An 11,242-nucleotide genomic window follows, 5' to 3' on the forward strand; every position below is an offset into this window, starting at 1 on the left:
CTTCTCGCCTCCCCCGCCCCGCTTCCTTCTCTCTTCCCCTCCTTTCCTTCCTTCTGTGAATGTTTAAGCATTTACTTGGCCTCAGGCTTAATGCTAGGTGCTAGATATCCACTCGGAAACCCAGCAGTCCTGGTCCCTGTCCCTGAGGAACGTCCCCTTCCTCTCTCAGGAAAAAGAATTCACTGCGTGCTAAGCTGTGATAGGACTCTCCAGCAGGTGTGGGAATACCTGATCTCAGTCCCTAAACTAGTATGGGTGGTCAGGGGAGGCTTCCTGGAAGAAGTAACTTCTGGGCTGGGATCTGATGACACGAAGTGTTAGGTGGGGGTTGGGGGTGGGAAGGATGGTGCGGGATGGTCTGTGCGGTGCTTAGTCGCTCAGTCTTGTCCCACCCTTTTCCACCCCATGGACTGTAACCTGCTAGGCTCATCTGTCCATGGGAAGTCTCCAGGTAAGAAAACTGGAGTGGGTTGCCATGCCCTCCTCCAGGAGATCTTCATGGTCTAGGGAGCATCATTTACAAAGGTCCAGAGAGGAAGGACAGCAAGTTCCCTCTGTCTGGAAATTGGGGGTGAAGTGGGGGAGGGGAAGAGATGGGACTGAGGGGCAGCAGGGACCAATGTGAGGAGCAACATCATGGGCTGAAATGGTCAGTGAGAATCTGCCTGTGAGGGTGTCGGAAGTCAGGGTGATGAATCTGGTCTTTATTGTAAGATCCAGAAAAGCCTCTGCAGCTCGGGTCTCAGTGGGTTTCAGACAAGTACAGGCTTGTCTGACAGGCATGCCCTGCTGGCTGGTCAGAAGTCAGTCTGTAAGAAACCCCTTGGGAGGGACTTCACCCCACAGGAGGGAGCCTGGCCCTTCGTCCTGACCCAGAGAGAAGCCTTGCCTGTTTTGGGGAGGGTGAGTCTGAGGTCAGTGGGGGAGGGGGATTGCCTCCTGGCTTAGCCCTGTTTGGCTCAGGTCCACATCCTCTGGATTACCAGAGAGCCAAGTTGGAGAGCAGAGAGCTGGGAGTGAAAATGGAAAAAGTTGTCTCACTAAAGCAGGGCTTACAAACTCGTGGCCTGTGGGCTGAATCCCGCCTGAACAGCATTTTGAAACTTGTAAAAATCTGACTTTCTGGTTTTCTTTAGAAATTCCCCCAAACCTGGCAATACTGGGTGCCAGTTTCCACAGGGGATGATAGCTGAAGCCAAATAGCGGCTGCCTTTGTTAGATGAGGTGTGGGCTTTGGTTTGCCACAGTCCCCACCATTCTCTATTGCCTCACATGTGACTCGGCTCAGTCTTGCTCATTTACATCACTTGCCCCTTTTGAGGTTTAGTGTTTTCCCCCAAAACCTTTGTAAGACATTGGGTACTTCTGGAACAGGGCAGCTTTGACTATACCTCTTCACAACCTGTGCAGTTTTGGCATTTCCAGGGCGTTGGTGCCCAGTGTAGGTGCTTGGCACCCATTTGTTTTATGGAAAGTTTTCCTTTTGTTTCAGGCTTGAAGGATTCATTAACAAAAGAAACCACTTGTCACACACAACCATTTCAATATTTATTAGAGGATTCTTTAACTTAATTCCAATATGCAATCATTAAAAGAAAAGACAAATAAGAACAATACATATACATCAACAGACTTAAACAGTGTGCTGGGAAGTCCTGAGCAACTGCAGTCTGGAGTCCCAGATGGGAAAAGGTCTCAGGCAGCGTGTCCATGCCACAGGTGAGACTTCAAATTGTTATTTTGGGGGTTCCTGCTTATAATCCCAGGCCGCAAACTGATATCATCATCACTTTGTGTCCCCAAATGCAGCTCTGGTTTGACTTTTACCTTTTCACAATGCTGTTTGTCTCACCTTGTGAGTCATAGGATTTCTTTAGACCCCAGAGGTTTGGCCATACTCTCAGGGGCTCAAGGATTCCGAGATCTACTCTCTTTCTTATCTGAAGTGCTGCGTGACTTCCTGTGCTTGAAGGAAAGTACAGAATCTGGGCAGTGTCCAGGCAGGTCAGAAACAAGGTCAGAGGCTTGTTCTCCTGCTTCTGAAGCCTGAACAAGACTTCTTCCATTTTAATTTCCCTAAAAGTCAACCTTGGGATTATTTAGGTTGGAGAGCATAGGAATAAGGCAAAATAATACAAGCAGTCTTAATTCTATAAGTCAAGTAACGATTGCAGATAGTCAACAGAAATAAAGTGACCAAAGACACAAGTAATGGGTTAAACATTGCAGAGAACAATTTTTGAGCAGTAGAGGATTTAGTAAAGAAAAAGTTTCAACATAGAAGTATGCTTTCATACATCAACTCTTACTTCCATTGTTTTATTGGCAGCAATAGTGGTAATGATACAATGTTCTATCAAGGCACAATTGCAGTTATCTGTGAAATTTTGTAACTCTTTGGTTCCTTGCAAAATTTTACATAAAGGTTCTAAGGAAAATCTAATATTAGGAAGAGACAAAATAGGAAATAACATCTGAGTCCTTAATAAAAAGTTCTCATAGGAGGAAAATAATAGGTGGTCCCTTTTCAATATAAATGATCAACATGTGTTAGGCTTCTGGAAAAAGGGGTTCCTAACTGATACACAGAAGCAGTTTCTACATCATTGGTTACAATACATATAAACTGAGGGGCTATTTCAAAAAACATATTAAAGGATTTAGGGAAGATAGTCCATTCACAATAGTTGGTGGAGTACTCCAGTAAGCATGGTTCCTCAAATGTGAGAAGTTGGTCCATGTAGCAGTCCTTAGGTAGCTTTGTCACAGTCTATCAGTAAGTGGGCACAGTTATTAAAGTAACACAGGAAATTGGCACATAATACTTGTATTCAACGCTTGAGCTGTATCTTTAGCAGTGCTGTGTAATCTAGAAAACAGGTAAATTTTGTCCATAGACAGTCAAAGTTAAGAAAGGACAGACCTTGTTGGCAGGGCAGGAGAAGTCATCCTGAGTTTGGGTCTGGCTCATGTTTCTCCAGCCTGAAGATTCCCCAATAGCTTCCTTCATATTTTTCTTTTAATTGTAGCCTATCCTTGAAGGTTGGGGTGTGAATGACAATCCTCATTACAGGCTTAGTTGAAGAATAGTCTGTATGTTGCTTTTTCTCCCAGATGGCCACATTTCTGGTGTGCCCACAGAGTCAAACCTTTTAAGTCGCTGGAATCTGGATAGACTTCTACTGCTTGGATTCAGGCTTGAATAATAGAGTTATACCATCGTCCCATAGAATTTGGAACCCTGTGAGCATCTACATGAAAGACTGAAACGTTAGTCATTTTAACAATTTCCCAAATGTTAGACCGTAATTTTCCCCATAGCTCTTTGGAGTCAGTTACTCTTTACTTACAGTGGAAGCCGGGTGGCCCATCCATTGGCTACCGACCAAGAATCTGTGTATATATGGCATTCAGTTAGATTTTCTTGCTTTAATACCTGATAAACAGCATCAGTTCAGTTCAGTCAGTCAGGCATGTCCCACTCTTTGTGAACCCATGAACCACAGCACACCAGGCCTTCCTGTCCATCACCAACTCCCGGAGTCCACCTAAACCCATGTCCATGGAGTCGGTGATGCCATTCAACCATCTCATCCTCTGTTGTCCCCTTCTCCTCCTGCCCTCAATCTTTCCCAGCATCAGGGTCTTTTCCAATGAGTCGGCTCTTCACATCAGGTGGCCAAAGTATTGGAGTTTCAGCTTCAACATCAGTCCTTCCAATAAACACCCAGGACTCATCTCTTTTAAGACGGACTGGTTGGATCTCCTTGCGGTCCAAGGGACTCTCAAGAGTCTTCTCCAACACCACAGTTCAAAAGCATCAATTCTTCGGCGTTCAGCTTTCTTTATAGTCCAACTCTCACATCCATACATGACTACTGGAAAAACCATAGCCTTGACTAGATGGACCTTTGTTGGCAAAGTAATGTCTCTAACTTGGCAAATTGGCTACTTTTACCTTCCCTGATAGTCGTCAGTGATTTAGTAGTGACCAGATTATATGTCACCACTTTCCAGTAGCGAGTGGATCCTATATATTTAGCTGATCCATCACTAAACCACGCATGCTGTTTTTCTTGCACAAAGGGCATTCACCATTTTACAAGTAACTTAGTTATCTTAGGCTTAATTAGAGCCTGTTGCTTGAGCCCTTTTGTAACATTTTCAGAAATTCTTTTGTGTAATGCCGTGAACTCATGTGGCCCAGGTTTGGCTTGGTCCTGAATGTATCATTTCCATTTTATTATGCTGGACTCCTGGGCTTGCCCAATCCTGTGGGTTTTGGGTGAACTTTGTACTCATTGAATGCTTGTCACTTGAGGTCTTAATATTACAGTATGATCTATAGTCAATTGTTTCGTATCAATCAAAGCCCAGTCAGAAGCCAACAACAGTTTTTCAAAGGGAGTGTAATTTGTCATAGCTTTTCTTCCAAGGAGCACACATCTTTTAATTTCATGGCTGCAGTCACTGTCCGCAGTGATTTTGGAGCCCCCCAAATGAAAATCTGTCACTGCTTCCACTTTTCCCCCTTGTATTTGTCATGAGTGATGGGACCGGATGCCATGATCTTAGTTTTTTCAATGTTGAGTTTTAAGCCGGCTTTTTCACTCTCCTTTCACCTTCATCAAGACGCCCGTTAGTTCCCTCCCACTTTTTGCCATTACAGTGGTATCACCTGCATATGTGAGTTTGTTGATATTTCTCCTGGCAATCTTGATTCATCCAGCCCTGCATTTCCCATGATGTACTTTGCATAGAAATTAAATAAGCAGGGTGGCAATGTACAGCCATGTCATTCTCCTTTCCCAATTTTGAACCAGTCCATTGTTCCATGTCTGGTTATAACTGTTGTTCCTTGACCTGCATACAGGTTTCTCAGGAGACAAGTAAGGTGGTCTGGTATTCCCATCTGTCTAAGAATGTTCCACAGTTTGTTATGAATGGAATATTGTGTTGAGAAATGGAGTATTTCCTGCCATATCAGTAAATTAGAATGTCACAGTCATCAGCAATTGCAGCCTTCTAATGGGAAAGATTGAAGGTAGGAGGAGAAGGGGATGACAGAGGATGAGATAGTTGCATGGCATCACCAATTCAATGGACATGAGTTTGAGTAAACTCCGGGAGTTGGTGATGGACAGGGAGGCCTGGAGTGCTGTAGTCCATGGGGTCGCAAAGAGTCGGACACGACTGAGCGACTGAACTGAACTGAATGTGAGTCTGTGAGCCCTAAGGGAGCGCAGGAAGGAGAATACCTGCTATCTAACAACCATCAGGGGCTTCCCTAGTAGCTCAGCTGGGAAATAATCTGCCTGCAGTGCAGGAGACCTAGGTTCGATCCCTGGGTTGGGAAGATCCCCTGGAGAAGAAAATGGCAACCCACTCCAGTATTCTTGCCTGGGAAATCTCATGGACAGAGGGGCCTGACAGGCCCCAGTTCATGGGGTCACAAAGAGTTGGACACGACTGAGTGACTAACAGTTTCAGTTTTCAGCAACCATCAGACTACAGCCATTCCCTATGGTGAGCCCCGAGGAAAAGAAGCTCAGGGTGGGAAAACACAGGATACTGGCTCCGATAGCGGAAATGCATATGAAAGGAATAAATTCAGTGAGCCCAGACTCTTGCATCTTCCCATACATAGGAAAGAGCTAAATTCCTCAAGTTGGGATATCTGGTTTTCTTTAATTAACAATAACCTTTTGATGTTCAGACTACATGCCCTTTGTTTGAAAACTTCTGTATAACCTGGCTCCTCCCCTTGCTTCCTGGGAGCAGTTCTCGCAGGGGTACTTGAGATCCTGTCTCTTGGGCTTGAAGTCCTAAAAGTTCCCACCCAATAAAACATAAATCTCATCTTTTAGGCTGTGAGTATTTTTTAAGTCAATACATGTAACTAGAATTATGACTGATAACATTTTATCAGGACATGTCAGAGCCTTATGAATTCTATTTAATTTCTAAAATAGCTGTATTCGTAACATTTGCCATACAATATAACCTGCGAAGATTTATTACTTATTTGACAGTATTTCCTTTGTACCTTTGACTTCCCTGCTGGTTCAGATGGCAAAGAATCTGCTGCGAAGCAGGAAACCCAGGTTCAACCCATGAGTCAGGAAGAACCCCTGGAGAAGGGAATGGCTACTCACACCAATATTCTTGACTGGAGAATTCCATGGACAGAGGAACCTGGGGAACTAGAATCCATGGGGTTGCAAAAAGTCAGACACGACTGAGAGACTAACACTTTGACTTCTTTTCCATGTACTTTTAACATACCAGATGAACCTAATTAGTTTAATATCTTTCTCTGGAATGCCTCAGGGCCCTCTGAAGCACCCTCAAAATTAGTTAGAGGTCAAAAGGGCTTCAGGGCTTCCCTGGTGGCTGAGACAGTAAAGAATCTGCCTGCAATGCAAGAGATGCTAATTCGATCCCTGAGTTGGGAAGATTCCCTGGAGAAGGAAATGGCAACCCACTCCAGTATTCTTGCCTGGAGAATCCATGAATAGAGGAGCCTGGCAGGCTGCAGTCCATGGGGTCGCCAAGAGTTGAACACGATTGAGTGACTAAGCAGGCAAACAGACAAAAGAGTTTCTTTAGAATTAGATTTTAGTAAGTTGTGTCAAATATACCAAAGGGTTTAAATTACTCAGTTAGATAAAATCATAGGTCACTATGAAACAATAGTTATTCATTCAGCCAAAGTAGCAATAAAAGATTTCAAAGGCAAATATAGAACAGATCACTTAAGAGGAAAAGAAACTTAAAATCTGTTATCAAAGGCAGTTCAACATCCCAAGAACACTTGTACCATGCCTAGAACTCTTTTCTCGTGATCCGCTTTCCACAAACCTTTCTTACCACTGTCTGTATCCTTAAATGTATTTTCCCATTCAAAAACAGACACTGGTAAGTCTCACCTACTTCCTTTCCCCTTAACAAAATGCAATTCCATTCTTCATACCTTCTTTACCAAAAACACACATTCTACTTTCCTTAAGCAACCATGAACTGTCCTTTATATTAGCATTCTATAGGTTCAGTTCAGTTCAGTCACTCAGTCGTGTCCGACTCTTTTCGACCCCATGAATTGCAGCACGCCAGGCCTCCCTGTCCATCACCAACTCCCGGAGTTCACTCAGACTCACGTCCATCGAGTCAGTGATGCCATCCAGCCATCTCATCCTCATCTCATCCTCTGTTGTCCCCTTCTCCTCCTGCCCCCAATCCCTCCCAGCATCAGAGTCTTTTCCAATGAGTCAACTCTTCGCATGAGGTGGCCAAAGTACTGGAGTTTCAGCTTTAGCATCATTCCTTCCAAAGAAATCCCAGGGCTGATCTTCAGAATGGACTGGTTGGATCTCCTTGCAGTCCAAGGGACTCTCAAGAGTCTTCTCCAACACCACAGTTCAAAAGCATCAATTCTTCAGCACTCAGCCTTCTTCACAGTCCAACTCTCACATCCATGCATGACCACTGGAAAAACCATAGCCTTGACTAGACGGACCATTGTTGGCAAAGTAATGTCTCTGCTTTTGAATATGCTATCTAGGTTGGACATAACTTTCCTTCCAAGGAGTAAGGGTCTTTTAATTTCATGGCTGCAATCACCACCTGCAGTAATTTTGGAGCCCAGAAAAATAAAGTCTGACACTGTTTCCACTGTTTCCTCATCTAATTCCCATGAAGTGGTGGGACCGGATGCCATGATCTTCGTTTTCTGAATGTTGAGCTTTAAGCCAACTTTTTCACTCTCCACTTTCACTTTCATCAAGAGGCTTTTGAGTTCCACTTCACTTTCTGCCATAAGGGTGGTGTCATCTGCGTATCTGAGGTTATTGCTATTTCTCCCGGCAATCTTGATTCCAGCTTGTGTTTCTTCCAGTCCAGCGTTTCTCATGATGTACTCTGCATATAAGTTAAATATGCAGGGTGACAATATACAGCCTTGACGTACTCCTTTCCCTATTTGGAACCAGTCTGTTGTTCCAGGTCCAGTTCTAACTGTTGCTTCCTGACCTGCATACAGATTTCTCAAGAGGCAGGTCAGGTTAGTGACCATAAATACCAGTGCTAATTTCTAAAAAAAATATTTACTTGCTTATAGAGAAGATCTCAGGATGGTACCTAACATATTCATTATGTCAGCCACAAATTGGCACTTGCCATGCCGGTTTGCCATCTGCCTCTACAAGGATTTCTACCTCTACAAGGATTAAATCAAGTGCCACTGCAGCTGCTGACATTCAACGCTCCCTGAAGGAGTTGGGTGGAGAGCAGAAACGAGGCACTCTGTGCTCCGGGAAAACTGGTAGGACAGGTCTTTAGTCAGTTAGATATTCTTGGGAGCTAATTTTATGAGCTCAATTCTTCTATCTCCTCACATCTAGAAAAGCACTAAATTGTTCATGCTGACGACTGTTTCTCATGAGTAGCAGAAGCTTCATGAGACCAGCAGAAACTTTCTACAAAAAATATGTGCCTGCATGTTTGCACTCCCCCCTTTACCAAAATCACATATACATTGTCCCTTCCCCCCGCCTCTTTGAAACAGTTTCTCAGAGCTACCTGGGCTTCGGTCTCCCGGGCTGCAGTCTTCATATTGCCCCCAATAAAACTCAACTCAGGACTCTCGCTTTGTGCAGTTTTTTTAGTTGACAATTAATAGTCCAAAATAGCGTTAGTTTCTCTGCAGGAGGAAGCCAGTGTTTAGTAATTAAGGTTTTAGCATCTTATTTTATTTGGAAATGGCCTAATTATTTAATAAACTTCCATCACATTGAGCTACTTTGTAAAGTGAACGCAATACCTGACTCAAATGTGGAATATGTTGTCTCCAGAAACCAAATAGCCTTATATATTTTTGAGTCTCCTTTTTGCCTGGGGAGTTTTAAAATTCCATTATCTGTTGTTTAGCTTTAGGTAAAACCTCTCTAGGGCTTCCCAGGTGGTGCTAGTGGTAAAGAACCCACCTGCCAATGCAGGAGCCGTAAGAGACGTGGGTTCAATCCCTGGGTAGGGAAGATCCCCTGGAGAATGGCGTGGCAACCCACTCCAGTATTTTTGCCTGGAGAATCCCCATGGACAGAGGGGCCTGGTGGGCTGCAGACCATGGGGTGGCAAAGAGTTGAACACGACTGAAGCGACTTAACACTCACACAAAATCTATGTCCTTTAGCCCACTGTATTTCTGAAACCTTTACAGTCTAAGCAGGTCCTTGAATTTTGGAGGGATTAATCTCCCATCCCAAGCATCGGGGTCCCAATCTCTTCCTGCTTTAGCTGTCGCCAGATGAACTTTCTTTTTGTTCATCTGCTGATATCGAAAGCACTGCTTTTGCTATTTAACTTCTGCAACCTTTACAGCAGCTTTTCTGCCTACTGACTGAAAAGTGGAGACTTGGTCAGCTAAAATGTAACTTTGACATTGTAACATGGACAGTTATCCTTGTAAATTGCATAACTCTTTATCCGATTTTAATTTCTCTTCAACCAATTTTAATTTGGCTTCCTGTACCTTATAGGTAGGCAGAGAGGAGGATCTGGCCTCTCCGACTCAGCACTGTACATTCTTGTCGTTTCTCAGTTGGCACAAGCCACAATCAATAAATTCTAAAGCTTCAGTCTGCCTTAACTTGGGGTCTCCGTTCTCACACAATCCAGTGGATATGCCCCATTCAGTAGCTAACGAACAGTAAGGCAAATCTTCCCATCCAGGAATAAAATCTTCATTAATCTTAACCTCTTTCTTCTTAAAGAGTGGCATTTTGTTTCACGAATCCTGCGCATGTCGCCAATTTATGTTTTGCTAAGAGTTTTTCTTTGTTTCAGTTTCAAAGGATTCGTTAACAAAAGAAACCATTTATTACAATTTCAATATTTAATAGAGGATTCTTTAACTTAATTTCAATATGTAGTCATTAAAAGAAAAGAGAACTAGAAACAGCAGAGAAGAATAACAGCATGTACATCAACAAATCGGGCCAACCAGCATTCACACTTGAATGGCATGCTGGGAAGTCCTGAATAACAGCAATCTGGAGTCCCAAACAGGAAAAGCTCCCGGGCAGTGTGTCCACTGCATGGCTGAGACTTCAGATTGCTGTTTGGGGGATTCCTACTTATACTATCAGACCGCAAACTGATATCATCATCAGTTTGTGCCCCCACATGCAGCTCTGGTTTGACTTCCACGTTTTCACAATGCTGTTTCTTTCACCTTGTGAGTCATAGGATTTCGTTAGACCCCAGAGGTTTGGCCAGACCCTCAGGGGCTCAAGGATTCCAAGACTCACTCCCTTCCTTATCTAAAGTGTTGCCTGACTTCCTGTGCTTGTGGGCAGGCACAAGATCCCAGGAGTGTCCAGGCGGGTCAGTCAGAAGCAAGGTCAGAGCACTGCTCTCCTGCTTCTTAAGTCTGAACAAGACTTCTTCCATTTTAATTTCCCTAACATCATTTAGAGACATTGAAAGCTGCAGAAGCAGGTGTTCATGGTGACCAGCAGAGCCGTGGCCGTGCCCAGCAGTGGTTAAGGCCCAGGGGACTAGGGGAGCATAGGAAATATCTAGTGGTAATGAACTTGTTGGTGAGCACATGCCATACATTCCAGGACCCCTGTGCATCCGTTTAGCTGTCTCTGCCTTGGCGACTTGCTGTGATCACCCTGGGAGCTGTGGTAACCCCGAGAGCCCCATGGTGATGTGGCAGAACCACAAAATGAAAGCAACCAGTCCCACTTACCACTGCAGACTTGGTAAGTGGAAAAACAAACTTGGACATAAAAAACCACTGAGATCTGGGGATACGGTTGTTACTGCAGCATCTTTTAGCCAATCGTAATATGTATAAATAGTGTGCCCCCTGGGACTTCCCTGGTGGTCCAGTGACTAAGACTCCACACTCCTAGTGCAAGGGTCCTGGGACTGATCCCTGGTTAGGGAACTAGATCTTCCATGCTGCAACTAAGAGAATGCAAGCTGCAATGAAGATTGAAAATCCTGTGTGCAAAGAAGAGGCACAGCCAAATACATAAATAAGCCCTTAAAAAATTGTGTTCCCCCCAAAAGATGTGTTCTACTCCTAACCTCCAGTACCTGAAAATGTACCTTCACTTGGAAAGAGAGTCTTTGTAAAAATCACCGAGTTTAGATGGGGTCATACTGGATTAAGGTGGGCCGTAATCCAATGACTGGTGCTCTTAGCAGAAATTTGCACACAGAAACACACATGTGA

Source organism: Bos mutus, chromosome 18 (assembly GCF_027580195.1).
Source record: "Bos mutus isolate GX-2022 chromosome 18, NWIPB_WYAK_1.1, whole genome shotgun sequence".
NCBI classification, from domain to species: Eukaryota; Metazoa; Chordata; class Mammalia; order Artiodactyla; family Bovidae; genus Bos; species Bos mutus.